The sequence below is a fragment of the Microtus oregoni genome, unplaced genomic scaffold, assembly GCF_018167655.1.
Source record: "Microtus oregoni isolate MIOR12 unplaced genomic scaffold, Mior012 000020F_ref0000438, whole genome shotgun sequence".
In the NCBI taxonomy this organism is placed as follows: Eukaryota; Metazoa; Chordata; class Mammalia; order Rodentia; family Cricetidae; genus Microtus; species Microtus oregoni.
Genome location: NW_024543079.1, coordinates 12,726,132 through 12,743,081, shown reverse-complemented (window position 1 = coordinate 12,743,081; position 16,950 = coordinate 12,726,132). Strand labels below are relative to the sequence as shown.

The 16,950-nt window shown below is 42.0% G+C and overlaps 1 protein-coding gene across 3 annotated transcripts in view; it reads right to left on the bottom strand.

Annotated features, from left to right (window-relative positions):
• Ndrg3 (NDRG family member 3) overlaps positions 1–14,202 on the bottom strand; it is a 66,517-nt gene extending 52,315 nt beyond the window's left edge. For all 3 annotated transcript variants that reach the window (XM_041670304.1, XM_041670306.1, XM_041670305.1), the window contains exon 1: positions 14,123–14,202. The gene's annotated coding sequence lies outside the window, so the exon portion shown is untranslated. The remainder of the gene's footprint in view (positions 1–14,122) is intronic.
• Between the last annotated feature and the right edge of the window lie 2,748 nt (positions 14,203–16,950).

Here is a 16,950-nt window from a genome sequence, read left to right as displayed (position 1 = left end):
AGGGCTCACCTTATATTTCATAGTTTACTGGAATTCTAAGAGGTCAACCAAGTAGCAACCTAGTATGAATCAAGAACTTGGTAAAAGTCACTCAGCAAAGAAGGCAGGTATATTTGATCTGACTCAAAGGGACATGGGAGTCTGTGCTGTGAAATTTTCAGTGCTTAAAAACATTTTTTTTTAAGGCAGAAATAAAGTCCTGTCTTATTCCATAGCATTCTTCCATGAGCGAGGTAATTTGTTATCTTTGGCTCTGTCTGGACATACTGATACCAAGATACTCATTTGTATCTAGGGACAAAGCCAATCACTGGGTTTTGGCAAGATTGTAGACAGATTACCAGAACAGAAGGCAGGAAGCAAGCACAGGCACACGGAAGGAGAATGAACTGGAAGGAGCCAGCTGCAGCTAATCCTGAAGTAGTTACAGCAAAAAGAGGCAGGAAGCACCCACAGGATTGGCCAGAGCACGGGAATAGCATGCAGACTCAAGCATTCATTCTCTCTCTCCCCTAGTAGCTCAGTGGATTATCACAGTGAAAAGTAGATGTACTGGAATCGTTGCTATTACAAAGATGAAAAAAACTGAGGCTTAAGAAGACAAACAGATCAACTAAACTACTGTCACCAATAAATGGCTCAGCTGGAATTGAAACTCAAGTTTTCCGAGTGCAGATGTTGACTCTATGCCGGGTCTCACACACTGCTTCACTGATCATCGCAGACAAAGACAGTGTTGGGAGATGTACTCTATGCACTACCATGTTTATTTAGTAATATCCCAGACATTTACAACTAGATGGAAATAGCACTATCCTCCAATAGCTTTACCAAACAAAACTGCCTCCATTCAATGCCAAACAACCTCTGTAGAGCATATTCATTCAGTTAAGAAAACTACCCTAGCTGGGGGATGGCAGCACACACCTTTAATCCCAGCATTTAGGAGATGGAGGCGGACAAATTTCTGAGTTTGGGGCCAGCCTGGTCTACAGATGGAGTTCCAGGACAGTCAGGGCTACACAGAGAAACCCTACCTTGAAAAATAAAAACAAAAATAAAAAGAAAGAAAGCCCAGGTGGTGGTGGTGCACACCTTTAATCCCAGCACAGAGGCAGGAGGATCTCTGTGAGTTCGAGACCAGCCTGGTCTACAAAAGCTAGTTCTAGGACAGGCTCCAAAGCTACAGAGAAACCCTATCTTGAAAAACCAAAAAGAAAAAGAAAGAAGAAAGAAAGGAAAAAAGAAAAGAAAAGGAAAGAAAAATAGCTACCCTAAGTTACACAGGTTTAAGACAAAGGATAATCAATAAAGGTTGTGGTTACTGAGAAAGTTTCATGAAGAAAGTAATCTGTACTTTCAAGTACATATAAATGTGGTGCACACCTTTAATCCCAGCACTTGAAGCAGAAGCAGACAGATCTCTGAGTTGGAGGCCAGCCTGGTCTACATAGCAAGCTCTAGGAGAGTTAGGACTACATAGAAAGACCTTGTCTGAACGAACAAAGCATTCTATGTGTGGGAATGACAGAATTAAAAAAAAAAAGTATCAGGAAGGGAGACCACCTTAAAGACGAGATGAGCGGGCAGAGATTTGCTGGAAAATGTTCCACTTTGTCAAGAGCTAAGAGCTCCTATTGGACCGAAGGTGACAGCTAGAAAAGATCTATCCATCAATTAACTTACAACATATAATGAGTATCGACAACACAAGAAATAACATACATGTTTAATAGCATGCAAGTTTCACCATCTTACCAAGAAGAAAGGGAGTCGCTTAGGTTATCGTGCACCACATCTAGTGTTTCGAGCATAGCTTCAGAGCTAAAAGAAGCTTCCCCAGTGCACATGTGAGATAACTAAGGGCTAGGATGGCCAAGAGAGTCCCAAAGGAGGTGAGAATGATAGCCCTGACATGATATGCTTGAATAACTGGAGTGCAGGAGCATTCCAAGTGAAGCCCTCAAGGCAAGAAAAAAGTGGACCACATAATACAATACCATAGCTTTGAAAGCAGACAAGTTGTAAAGGAAACTGAGTCAGAACCAAGAGACACAGACCACTTTATATTGTACGGACAACACTGATGGTTTCTAAGAAGAATGATACAGAAGCTTAGCTTTATCAATTGTTTGAAACTTCGTCATCTTTGCCAGATGTGGACAAGCCTTTAATCTCACCATTTGAAAGACCACTTGAAGTCAGTTTGACACCAACTTTTTCTATATAGTGAGTTCCAAACTAGCCACAACCACATAGTGAACTTCTGAGTTCTCTAATTGGATTATTGAGTTTTTCAGTTCCATTTTATTGAGATAAAGGAGATGAATTAGAGGGCTGGAGAGATGGCTCAGAGGTTAAGAGCACTGACTGCTCTTCCAGAGGTCTTGAGTTCAATTCCCAGCAACCACATGGTGGCTCACAACCATCTGTAATGAGATCTGGTGCCCTCTTCTGGCCTGCAGGCATGGAGGCTGAACGCTGTGTACATAATAAATAAAAAAAATCTTTAAAAAATTTAAAAAAAAAAGTAGATGAATTAGACCATTCAAACAAATAATATGAAAACAAAACAAAACATGGCAGAAACATGCAGGAACTTTTCAACACTATGAAAAGACCAAATCTTTGGATTATAGGCATCGAAGAAGGAAGAATCTCAGGTCAATGGCATAGACCAGTTCTTCAACAAGATCAGAGAGGAAAACTTCCCCTAAGAAAGGAAGACATGTAAGAAGCCAACGACACCATAGACAGGAGTAGAAAAGAAATTCCCCACAGCATATTATAGCTAAAACACTAAATATACAGAACAAAGAAAAAGTATTGAAAGCTACAAGAGAAAAATCACAAGTTACATATGAAAACAAACACACTAGAATAACAGCTGATTTCTCAGTAGAGACTTTAAAAGCCAAAAGAGCCTGAAGCAATGTGCTTTAAATTCTAAAAGACCACAGATGCCAGCCTAGATAACTGCACCCAGAAAATCTAGCTGCTGTAGGTGAAGGAAAAAGAAAACTTTCCACGATACAAACAGTGTAAAAGAATTCATGTCTGCCACACCAGCTCTACAGAGAATACCAGAAGCAATACTTCAGACTGAAGAGAAAAATAAGCATAGCCAAAAGCCCATAGGAAGAGAACAAATGAAGCTATGATCACTGAAATACAAGACAGGAAAAGAAACAGCAAAAACCCAGCAAACCAAACGATAACAGAGTAACAGAAATAACATACACCTTTCAATAATAACTTTATATATTAATGGCCTCAACTTCCCAGTCAAAAAACATAGGTAAGTACAGTTCTCAGCCCTTATCAAAGAAGTTTTTTTTTTTTGCATCAGACAGAAAAGATGGAAACTGTTATAGAAATCTACATCTATTAGACTTAATGGTTAAGAGCACTGGCTGCTCCTCCATAGGACCCTGGTTTAATGCCCAGTATCTGCACAGCAGCTTACAATAGTCCCTAACTCCAGTTCCAATAAATCCAGCACTCTTCTGACACATACATACATGCAAACAAAACACTCAAACATATAAACATTTTTATTTTTAAATAAAAAGTTAAAAAGGGGGGGGGGCTGGAGAGATGGCTCAGAGGTTAAGAGCATTGCCTGCTCTTCCAAAGGTCCTGAGTTCAATTCCCGGCAACCACATGGTGGCTCACAACCATCTGTAATGAGGTCTGGTGCCCTCTTCTGGCCTACAGACATACACACAGACAGAATATTGTATACATAACAAATAAATAAATATTTAAAAAAAAAAGAAAAGAAAAAGTTAAAAAGGAAGTTGTTTTATTTTTCAACATTTTACTTTTATTTATGTGTATGTATGTGTTGGTATGCCCATGTGCTTGCAGGTGCCGGTGGAGACCAGAAGACAACAGTGGATCTCCAGCAACTGAGTTCCAGGCAGTTGTGAGCTGCCTGGTGTAGGTTCAGGGAATTCAATTCAGGTCCTCTGCAAGAACAGCAGGTGCGATTGATTAACCACTGAGCGATCTCTTCAGTTCCCCAAATACATTATTTTAAGGAAAGGAAGGGAACAAAGGAAATCTGGTGGGTGTAGTGACACACGCCTTTAATCCCAGCACAGGCAGGTGAATCTAACAAGGATACCATGGTCTATTCTGTGAAACTCTGTCTCAGAAAACAAGCAAAACCAAATAAATAAATAAATTCACAACTGGACAAAATGCAGAGAACAACTGACTGTATGATGCTCAGCTCCAATCAATACATCTACAGTGCAACTTCTACATCCAAGACTCAAGGAACATTACCAAAGAGGTGGCAGAAAGACTAAGAAAGAGTCAAACAACCAGGATCCCTGCTGCTAGGTAGTATCTTCTAGACAGGGAAGGTGTGCCCATGAAGTCTCAATAATATGGTTGCCTAAACAAGACCTGTATAACGACAACACCAGTTGACATGTTAATGTAGACGGCGGGGGGGGGGGGGGGGGGGGGAATCTCACAAGGCCCACACTAGATGAAGAGCTGATAGAGGGACAATCAATTTTCTCCAGGAACAAACTCCCTGATAAATTATTCAATCTAAAATGGTCAGCCCAAACCCATATACATATGAACAACACTAAATGGACCAACTAGGTTGTGTGTTGTGTATTTAAAGATATTTAATAATAATAATAGAAGAGGCCAAAAATTTGATAAGGAGTTGGGGGAAGACATAGGAGGATCTGGAGGGAAAAAGAGGGAGGACGTTATGTAAATACAGTACTTGTGTATGAAATTCTCATAAATTAAAACATTTAAATTAAAAGCAACAAAATCCTTGATCATCTTGTCTATAGTTTTCTTAGCTACACCTGGACCTTGAAGCTTTAAAGAATATCAATACAAGACCTCAATCCTAAAGACCATTTTAGCTGGTTGGGGCAGGACTTGGGCGTTGTTTTTAAAGGTCCGTGGGTAGTTCTTAAATACAACTAAGGCTAAGAAGCACTGGTCTCCAGCAGTGTCCTTTTCCTTCAATATAGAAGAGACAGAAAATTTAAGTGATCTGACTAAATCCACACACCAATGGGGCTAAGACCATTTGACTAGATGCACACACCAATGGGGCTGAGACCATTTGACTAGATCCACACACCAATGGGGCCGAGACCACTGTTTGGACACCAAGCCCAGATTCTGGAAGCTATTCCAGGACACTGGGCTACATTCCACACTTCCATCTATAAGAAACACAATTATGTGATGACTTGGCTCTTAAGCTCTGTCAGGCTTAAAGCCTGAATTAATCTAATCATAAAACCATTGACTTAAGCATCCTCCCAAGCATCGAGGGTAATGGATGTTGGTTTCACCGCTGTTCCCTAGGGGCCCTTTATAGAGCAAAGGATCTCAAGAGACAGCCTGGGAAGACAAATAAACAAACCAACTCCATGGAACAAATAGACCTTTTAAAATCTAGCTCACAGACTTGTCCCTGCACAAATGAAAATCTGGATATCTCTTTACAGAAAGAAATAGTTCCACAAGCTACCTTCCTTGCTACAAAAGCAAAGGAGGGGAGTGAGGGTCAGATGCAGCTGCTGAGGTATATTCATAGATCTTCATTCTAACAGGAAACACCCTTGATTCTCCTCGGCCATGGATAAGGGACAGCCACGCCCCTGACAACAGACCACCCCCCTTTTGCTAAGTCATCCTTGGGTTCTGGCAGCAGGTGGTAAATAGTTTTGCAGAGACTGCCAAACTGCAAATCCCTATGTATTCATTTTATTCATTCCAGGGTCTTGGTACAGATAAGGGCTAGAACAAAGCAATCCCCATAGAGAGATTTTGTTAATTACAGACTCCCAACCAACCAAGAGTTTTCTAACACAGAGCTTATCTAAAGCAACTCCAGCACCAAAAGCACACCCTTCTGCCTTCCACTCTGAAGGATGCAGCTCAAGACACTAGGGAGGCTACTGCTGGCAAGGCCCTGGTACAGAGCTTGGAAGAGCTCCGGGTTCTTACCAGCTGAGAGCAGAATCTCTGAAAACAATGTGTTCCTTTCTACAGTCTGAATGGGGTAAGTGACAAACAGGAGCCCTAACAACAGTACGGCATGTTCATACCTGCCACGGTTACTGAGTGCTTACCCTAAGTCAGGTACCAGGATAGGCATTTTATCCATTCATTATTTCAAGTTATGTTACAACACTTATAAGCTAGGCAGTGTAGTCCTGTCCCTTTTACAGACGAAGAAACTGAGGCACAGTTTGGTTTTGTAATTTGCCAAAAGTCACACAGTTGGCAAGCCAGTAGAGCAAAGATTTGAATGCTAGCATTCCGCATCTAGATCTTGGACAAGTCTCTAATTAACAACGTTTTTTTTCTGTTTGCTCATTCTTTATTTTTTTAGGTTTGGTTTCTGTGGTGGATTGAATGAAAATGGCCACCATTAGCTCATATATTTGAACACTTGGTCCCCAGTTGGTGGAACTGTTTGGGAAGGATAAGGGGATTTGTCATTGGAGCTTAGAGGTTTCAAAGACCCACAACATTCCCAGTTAGTTCACCCTGCCTCCTCTCCTGGCTGTGACTCAAAATATGAGTTCTCATCTGCTGAGATGAGATGAGATATGAGCATCATGCCTGCCTGACTGCTGCCATGCTCCCGCCATGATGGTCATGGATTTTAACCCTCTGAAACTATAAGCCCCAAATTAACTCTTTCATCTATAAATTGCCTTGCTCATGGTGTCTTATCACAGCAATAGAAAAATAAGACATTTCAAAAGCCTATTAGGAATGTAATGATCAGCAAATTTTGAAAACAGAAAAGCAATATACAAACTTTGACTATTATTTCAAGGAATAGACTAACACCCACCTGAGGTTACTGGAAAAGCAATCTACTTGTGGGAGGTCTAAGGACCCAAGTTATGTTATGGTCAACACATCTCCATCTCAACACAGCAGCATCTTCCAAGGCTGAAGACTTGGGAGGAGCTCTGCCCCCGCCCCCGCCCCCACCCTGAGCTTCTCAACTTCAGGAAGAGACAATAAACTAATCTTCCTCTTCTCTCTGTCAAGCTTTAAAGATTAATGCACAATGGACTTGCTGCTAAATTCTCATCATTTTAAGAAAGTATTCAATTTTTTCCTCTTTCTTTTCTGAAACTGAGTCCTCATGCATACTAAACAAGGACTCTACCACTGAGTTTTACCATGAGGCTCATTCACTTTTTAACCACAAACTGAAACCTTAGGTATAAAAATGTAGAAGCATGGGACTGGAGAGATGATGGCTCAGCGGTTAAGAGCACTGACAGCTCTTCCAGAGTACCTGGGTTCAATTTCCAGCACCCATAATGCAGCTCACGAATGTCTGTAACTCCAAACACCCTCACACAGACAGTACACACCAATGCACATAAAATAAAAATAAATAAATAATTAAAAAATGTAGAAGCACTGTAAGGATAAACCAACAAAACTGTCATTTCCAATAAATTGTCTGTTTTATGAAACAAATGCTATTTCTCAAAAAAAATCACAATTATGAAATAATGGGAAGCTGATATCATTTCAAATCTTGAATTGCAACTAGAATTGGGATGCAATTTCATAATACATTTATGATCTACATGATTTCCTTATCCTAATTTATTTGGTTTATAAGTTTGTAAACCATCACACTGATAGTACCCCCAGATGACAGCTATTTCCCTAAAAGTCAAAACAGCATCTTTCCTAAAGATACTACATAAAACCAGGTTGTGTTGATGCATGCTTTTAATCCCAGCATTCAGGAGGCAGAGGCAGGTGGATTTCTGAGAATTTGAGGCCAGCCTGGTCTACAGAGTGAGTTCCAGGACAGGCTCCAAAGTTACAGAGAAACCCTGCCTCAAAAAAAGAAAAAAGATACTACAAAATATATAACAAAAGGTTTTAATGAGTCAAGAGATGAAGTATAAAGAATGCTGTATTTGGAATTGAATCCTGACCAACTGAAAAACTCAGACTGTAGACTATGGGCATTGGTTGATAAAATAACATAGTCAATGCTTGGTGGAAGCTACCTCTATACTTAGGAAATTAATGTATTTAAAAAATTTATGAATGTGAATGTGTCTATGATGTGGAGACAGCAAGCACATGGAGGTCAGAAGACAACTTTGTGGAGTCAGTTTCTCCTTTCACCATTACATGGGATCCAGGGACCAAACTCCATTTTGCAGCAAGAGCTTTTACCCACTAAGCCAGTTTGTTGGCCCCAGGAAACTAATCTTAATTTACTATATTAAGTCTCTGGGAAAGACAAAAAGTAGCCTCTATACATAGCCAGGGAGACTAACGGCTCCACACTACATGACCCCATATTAGATTTAATAGCATAGCATGCCCAATACCATAATTAATGTTTATATGGAATACTACTCAGAATGCAAAGAAGGCACATTTCCTTCACTGTGCACTTCTATAGCCAGCAACAATATTTACTTAGACTGATAATATGTTAAGATGGGCTAATTATACAAAACATAGGATTTTTTTGTAAAAGAGAATACCATTCTAGGGGAAGGAGACTAGGGATCAAACCTAGAGCCTGGGGTATACTAAGCATGGGCTCTACTACTGAGATAACAAATATTTACTTAGGACTGATAATATGTCAAGCTGGGCTAATTATACAAAAAAAAAAAGGATTTTTTTTTTTAAAAAGAGAATACCATTCTAGAGGAGGGAGACTGGGGATCAAACCTAGAGCCTGGGGTATACTAAGCATGGGCTCTACTACTGAGATACATACCCAGTTCAAAGCAATTCATTTTTCTATTTAAAATGTCCTCCATATACAGTTAATGTGAATAAATACGAGGAAAGTAATGACAAAATAATAGGTTATTGTTATAAATACAACAGTTAGCACTATAACTAAGGTTTTTTTCATCTACCAAAGTAAACCCTGGAACCTATAAATATGTGTTCTCAATCTTGGCAAGTTTTTGTGCGTTGTTCTCAAGCAGTCTCTTGAGGGGAAAGGGAATTTCTCAGGATAGACAACATCTTTTCAGAATTAAACCTGCAGTATTATTAATCTTTGCATTATTAATCTTCAGAGGGCCCCTCTCCTCCCTGGCACACCTTTCTGAGATGGTCTCCTGTAGCCCAGGTTGGCCTCAGACTTGCTACGTAGCCAAGAATACCTTCAACTCTTGATCTTCCTGCTTCTACCTCCTGGAGCCCTTCCTGATACTGTTCCTTTCATATTGCTTATTAGGCTTATCATCCCCCCACATATACACACCCTACCCCCCACTTCTGCAACCCAGCGAACAACAAACAAAAACAAACCTTCCATTTGGTCTTTTCTTTTCTATCGTCCTCATTTCTTGCCTGGATTTGATCACGGCATTCATCATTTATCAGGTATCTATTATCAGCTAGGCCCTGACCCCTGCTCCCAGGGAGCTCACATGAGATACTAACTGGAGTGGTTGCAGAGCCCTATCACCAGACTCCAAGCTTTAGCAAACGATTTGTATTTCCAGAAGCTACCAGCATCTGCCATAGAGCAGGTGCTAAAAATATTTGTTGTATGACTAGATCGCTTTATCAAGATTTTTTTAAAAATCCATAAATATTTTAATATGAATCTTCAAGAAGGTCTCATTTTCTTTCCTTTTTAAAATACAAAAGCAATACATGTACAATGTAAAAATAACATACAAAGGTATACATTTCAAGACTCAATTCCCCAGGCGCCTACATCCCATTTCTTGAAGTGACTATTATGGTGTTATATGTATTTTTTTCAGAACTGACCTATGCCAGTAACACACAGTCAGTCTCTCTCTCTCTCCCTCTCTGGAACAAGTTCTTTGACATTTGCTGACTAGCTTTTTAACATTCTCATCTAGTGGTTTTCAAAGTGTGGCCCTCAGACTAGGAGAATCAACATGGTCTGGGAATGTGTAAGAACTGCCAGTTCTCAGGCCCGCTAAGACCTACTGAATCCCAAACTCTGGAAGCAAGCGATGTGCTAATAGCTGTCTGGTTGACTGATGCACAGTAGAGGTTAAGAACTACGGTTCTGAGTTAGTACATATCATGTTTGTCTTCCCGGGTCTGGGTGACCTCACTCAGGATGATTATTTTCTAGATCCATCCATTTGCCTGCATGCCAGTTACCTCGCTCAGCCTTGATGCAGAGGGAGGAGCTCTGCCCTGCGTCAACTTGATGTGCCAGGCTTTATTCAAGCCATGGCAGGCCTGCCCCTCTCCCCATTTTTTCGTGACAGAATTTCTCTGTGTAGCTATGGAATCTGTTCAGAAACTCACTCTGTAGACCAGGTTGGACTCTAACTCACAGAGATCTGGCCTATCTCTGCCTCCTGAGTGCTGGGATTAAATGCGTGTGCCACCACTGCCTGGCTCTGCCCCTTTCTTAATGGAGAAGTAGATAGGGAGGGGTGTAGATGGCATTGCGGGGGAAGGGAATGGGAGGAGAGGAGGGAGGGAAATTTGAAGTCAGTATGTGAACTAAATAAAAAAAATGTTAATTAAATAAATTTTTTTTAAAAAAGAGAACCGTGGTTCTAATACAACCAAGCCGGGTTTTTTGGTTTTGTTACATCCCCCTTTAACCAAGGCAGACACTGTTATCTTATCACCCAGACTTTCAAAATGCTTTCCTTGTCCTTTCAGTTCTGACACTATCAATCTGTCAAGCTCTGAAAACCCCAATTCCTCCCTAGAATAGAAGTGCTCTCACTGTTGTTGTGCACACTACTCCTCCGGTCTCTTCCCCGAAGTCCACACCACACCCAATCCCTCTACTGAAACGCCTGAACAATATCTGTACACTGTCCTCAGGGGTCGGGAACATTTATCTTCTCCCTACAGCCATGAAAACATTTATCTCCTCTACTCCTTGAGCAAAGCACAGACCTGGAATTTTAAGAGCTGCTGGTTAATTTCTTCACACCAAGAAGAAACACTGGTAATTAAAAAAAAAAAAAAAAAGGTTCTGGGAATGATTTCCAAGGCCTCACATGCACTAGTCATGTTCTCTACCACCGACTTAGCCCCTCAGTCCTGGCAAATTCTTAATGAATAGAAAGCCTGGACTGTTTTCTAACCTTGGACAAATTCAGTTCTCAGGAAACTGTCTAGCAAGTGAGACAATTGGGAAGACCAATGCCTGTTTGCAGACTGAATATAATTTTATGGTATTTTCCAAACTGGGTGTGGTGGCACATGCCAGAAGCCCAGCACTTAGACAGAGACAGGAGGATCAGGAGTTAAGGCCAGACTGGGATACAAGAGACCCCATCTCAGAAAAATGAACAATTCCCACATCGAACTATCAGTTCATTATATTCTCATATTGCTTTGCTTATAATCTAATGTAGCAATTTTTAGGTATGTCACAGTTAAATAGTGTTCCCTAGTCAGCTAGTAAACTGCTTGAAAGGGAATCATGGTTTATTTAGTTCTGAATCTTCCACAATAGCCAGTACCATACCTTATACACAATAATAGTTCGCTGTAAAATCAGGAAATCATTTCAAATAATTAATTAAGAAGTTTGATTAGAGTCTTTCGGTAGCTAAAGATGCTTGCCTGGCACCTTGAATTCAATCCCTGAAACCCATATAAAAGTGAGTGGCTAGAACTGACTCTGCAAAGATGTCCTCTGACTTCCACGTGCACAGCATAGCAAGCAAGCCCCCCCATAAATAAACTTGAAAACAACTTTATTAAGTCAAGTGTGGTGGCATGTGTCTGAAATCCCAGTATTCCAGAGGCTGAGGTCAAAAGATCATGAGTTTGAGGCTAGAGTGGCCTATGAAATGAGGCACTATAAAAAAATAAATAAATAAAATAATCGGGCTGGCAAAATGGCTCAGCTGTTAAAGGCCCTTTCCCCCAGTCCTGATGACCTGATTTCAAACCCCAGGACCCGCAGAGTAGAAGAACTGACTCTCCAAAATTGTCCTCTAACCCCCGCGTGCATGCTGCGGAGCACATGTGATCTAATACAGGCATGGGCACAAATAAATAAATTCAAAAACCAAACCAACCAAACAAAAGCAGCGGCAGCTTCATTTATGAAGAAAAACTCTATGCATATCTGCTGTCCCCAAAGGGGTCTTGTGAATATTAATTTTTATTATAAATACCATGTATTGATTTACAATAAAAACTATAACCATGCTGATGTCACCTAGGGTAATAAGCCACACAAAGCAAAAGAATGAAAAAAATGCATCTCACATGGACTTTAGTACAGGCTAAAATGTCATAAGCCTCAGTGCTCTCCTGCGGTCATAAAATAAGAACTTCCCTGTAGGCTAAAGAAGCACAAATCAGCTCCACTGTAGGGAAGATGCCTAGATGCAAGACCATTATCTGCAAAATTTTAAAAACAAAAGGGTAGACTAAGGCCGAGTGGGGATAATCAGAAGATAAATCTAAACGGAGGGACAGCAAAGAGAAACTGAAGGACACAGGAGACTAACCTTAGGACAGCAAGAGTACATCACCCTTGGAGTAAGAACCAGGAGCAGGGGGACTTCAGTATTTACCAAGGGTCTACTAGGAGCCTGCCATCTAGGGGTGCAAACATGGTGTCTGACCTCGAGGGGAGAACAGGCCTGAAAGTAAGACACACGCCTGCAGCCTGTTGTGCAGTTTTAATTCTAGTTTGGAAAATTAAGCAGGGAAGGCTTTCCAAGGAAGGTGAAAATTTTTTGGAGCCTTTGAAGTGTGGAGGAAGATTTGCTAAGGAAGAAAAGGGCAGTTTGAGCTAGTTATTTTGGGGGCAAAAATCAACACATTTTTATAGTTGTTCATTTGGGACTCAAATCAAAGGAGGTGTCTCAGATTCCGCACCACCCGTGTCAACGCTTTCCCTTTTTATCTTAAAGCCTGAAAAAACGTTCAAGAACAGCTCTGGAGCCGAGCCAAAAAGTCCCCAAAGGCGGTGAGTACTGGTTAAATCTGCTCTGTCACCTCCCCAAGTCCAGCCAGTCCAGCTAGCCTAGTCCTAGCAGCTAGAAAAGGAAGGCTAATTATACCTTGGGGGCTGGCAGGTGGGGGCTGGCAGGTGGGGGCTGGCAGGTGGGGGCTGGCAGGTGGGGGCTGGCAGGTGGGGGCTGGCAGGTGGGGGCTGGCGGGTGGGGATGCAGGCAAAGCTTCCTGTGTTCTGTCAGGGAGCCACCAGGAGAGAGCCTCCCTGCTTAAGCCAAGACTCAAGTCTACCTGTGACAAGGAGAGTGCGGGGACGAAAAAAAAAAAAGCTTAAAGGAAAAGAAGGGGGTAAGCATGGGATGGGAAAGCAGTGAGGTACAAAGGTGAACGATCTTAATAAAACGCTTAGCAATATACTGGCACAAAGCGAGTATTTGGGAGCGAGCCAGCTCATATTAACATCGCAATTGTTATCACAATAGCGCTTCACCATACTGACAAGAAGATAATTCGATTCATAGCCCACTCCTAAAAGCAACTCTAGAAATGACAAGAGTATTTCCAAAAAATTTAAAGATACAAGATCAAATTCCACCAGCCCTGGCTGTGAAAGCCCCAAAGCCACTGAGTTAGAGAGCTGGCCGTGTCACTTGTCAGTCCCATGACCTTGGACACCGTATTTCACCTCTCAGTGCCTCAGTTTCCTTGATTACAAAGTGGGCTTTAAGCGAACCAGGGTCGTGGGGTCCCAGGAGAGAGGGAGACCTCTGTGGCTTTGCGACGGAACCCAATGAAGGCGAGCCAAGGCCCCGGTCAAAACTCTCTGGGCTGTGAGGGGCAGCGGGGTAGGTGGCTGCTCAGATCCAGGAGCTCCGAGCGGCGCTCAGGGAGCCGGAAAGACGATGACGCCCCCAGAGGGTCCCTGCGACAGAGAGTGCAGGCCTTCGGAGGGTGGCTCGACCCCAGCAAGGCACCACAGCTCCCCGCAGGCTAGGTGCCGGCAGGGGCGCGGGAGGCCGGGCTGAACGTGCAAGGCGCCGGGGGCTCGGAGCAGGCCGACCGCGAGGACCCGAGGCCTGCCGTGCGGCCACCGGCCCGCAGCGGCCAGGGGAGCGAGAAGCGGGTGTATCGCGCCGTGCGCCCTCCGCCCGCTGTGGCAGAGGCGCTCACTCACCTGAAGCGCTAGCGCGGGCAGTCACTCAATAGCAGCTGCAGCAGCAGCGGCAGCAACGAGGGGCGGGGGAGGCGCGGCGCTGCGCACGCGCGGTAAGGATGCTGGGTGTTTACGCATGCGCAATGCGCTCGCCTAACCTGGAAACTACAGAAAAGATGGTGGCAAGGCCTGGAGAGCCTGGCAGCGCCATCTTGACTGTAGTTTTTCGTCTAGCGGTGTCTCAACTGCCTAGGGAGATGTGAAATGCTCAATCTGCACACCATTTTACTATTCCTCTTGGTTAAATTACTAGTAAGTCGTTAAGAGCCATGACATAGTTGTTCTAACAAGGTTTAAAACTACATGCAAGATCGGCTGGCACTCCTGAGCTAGAATTCGAGTCTCAAGAGTTCAAATTCCCAGTCCTCTTCAATCTGTTAACAAACGGCAGCCCTATCATTTGCTTTCTTGAGTATGAGTTGGTTACTCTACAAAAAGCGACTGTAGCCGGGCGGTGGTGGCGCATGCCTTTAATCCCAGCACTCGTGAGGCAGGGCAGGCGGATCTCTGTGAGTTCGAGGCCAGCCTGCTCTACAAGAGCTAGTTCCAGGACAGGAACCAAAAAAAGCTACAGAGAAACCCTGTCTCGAAAAATTTAAAAAAAAAAAAAAAAGCGACTGTACATACTAAGTTAAAGACAACAATTAAAGACTTTCATTGTGAATTGTGTGTGTGTGTGTGCTGTCGTGCACGAATGTAGCAGATATCCAACTAGGCCAGAGCTGGAGTTACACAATGTTGTGAGCCACTAAATATGGGGACTTGGACGCGAACTCCATCCTTGCAAGAACATGCGCACTCTTAGCCACTAAGCCATTTCTCCAGACCGGAATCAAGATATACATGCAGCCTGTGTGTGCCAGCCGCTTTTATGTCAAAGTGACATAAACAAGTCATTTGGGAAGAGAATCTCTGTTGAAAAAATGCCCACCAAATTGGCCCATGTGGTGTGTTTTCTTGATTGATGGCTGATGAGGGAGGGCCAGCTTACTGTGGGCAGGTGGTCCTGGATGGTGTAACAAAGCAGGCTGAGGAAGCCACAAGGGCAGACTGGTGGACAGCACTTCTCAACCTGTGGGTCGCATGTCACCACCTATTTACATGATTCACAACAGCAACAAAATTACTTAAGAAGTAGCAACACAATAATTTTATGGTTGGGGGTCACACCATGTGGAACTGTATTAAAAAGTCACAGCATTAGGAAGGTTGAGAACTGCTCTATGGCCTGATAACAGTTCCTGCCATCTTCCCTCATTAATGAACTGTTACCTAGAAAAGTAAAACAAAGCAAACTCCTTCCCCAAGTTAACTTTGGCCATGTAGCTTTATCACAGTAATAAAAATCCCAAGATATCATACTAGCCTAGAATTTCCTATGTAGTCAATGTATAGGGCATATATTCTCTCAAGAGCTTATTAGCCTATTATCTTATTAATACTAAGTATAATTAACTAAAGATCATTATTCTTGGAGAAAGAGAACAAATATAACCAACCACTTTGTTTTTAAGACAGGGTCTCTCCATTTAGTCGTGGCTGTCCTGGAACTATGTAGACCAGGTTGGCCCCAAACTCAGAGATCCTCATTTTTAATCAAGCACTATTCCCAAACCAATCTGGATGAAGGCAAAACTAGTAGTCACAGCCTTTTATTATATGATTTATATTTAATTGTTAACATTTACTAAGTACTGAACCAGTGCCAGTTCACCCTCACTACCTATGTATCCTTGGCTAAATTAGGAAACATTTCCAAAGTTCTATTAATGACAAAACACAAAAAAGCCTCTCTCGAAAGCCGTGGTAAGCACTAACAATCCTGAGAACTCAGTAGGTATTGCTGAGATGTTGGCCTCAAATCTGCTACATAGCCAAGGAAAGCCTCCAACTTCTGATTCTCTTGCTTCTACTTCTTGAGTGCTGAGATTTAAGTTTTTAGTGTTTTGGTTTTTTCTTTAATGTTCCAGCCCTTTTCATTGGTTGAAGATACCCAACACATGTCTTATCTTCAAGTCTGATGAACACTTACAAATAAACAAAGTGTGACAGAACGTGATAAAATGGAGGAAGGAATAACCACCTTTAAAGACAGAAAATTTATCCTTTTGATAAAGCAAACCGATGAGATGAAGCTATGCTCCAAAGTTTACACTCTTTGTTATACTTCTGTTTTTGCAACAATAATCAATAAGAGTCTATTTCTCTTAAATGTTGACTTTCTTGTAGGGTGTCTGAAATTTCCTTCCTTGTTCTACTTTGGACAATATAAACCTCAATCTTCAATAACTAGTCCTAACTTTAAAATTCTAGTTCTAATCCAGACTTTGCTGCAAAGGTCTCCACCTGCATATATTGAACAGTCTGCTTGAATTCTCCATTTGGTATTCCAAATTAGACATCAGGTTTCCCACCTCAGTAACTACTGTCAACTCATTTTTTAAGTGTTCAGCAATAAACATATTGTTCTAGGCTTTTACTATTTAAAATCCTTAGAGTGTCCTTAAAACACAGATTCTAATATTTTCCAATGTTCTAGAAAAGAGGTTAAGTAACTGTTCCTCAGTCACAGGAAATGACGACACAGGATTTTAAAACACAGTTTACAGGGCTATTGTGTTCTAGGCACTATTCAGTAACTAGAACAACTTTAAAAAAATAAAATACAGGAACTAAAGGTGCAGCTCAGTGAGAATGCTTGCTTAGCACACGCAAAGTCCTGGGGTCAATTCTTAGGGGGCAAAGGGGAAATTTTCAGAGGAAAAGAAAATTAAATCATCTAAGCCCTT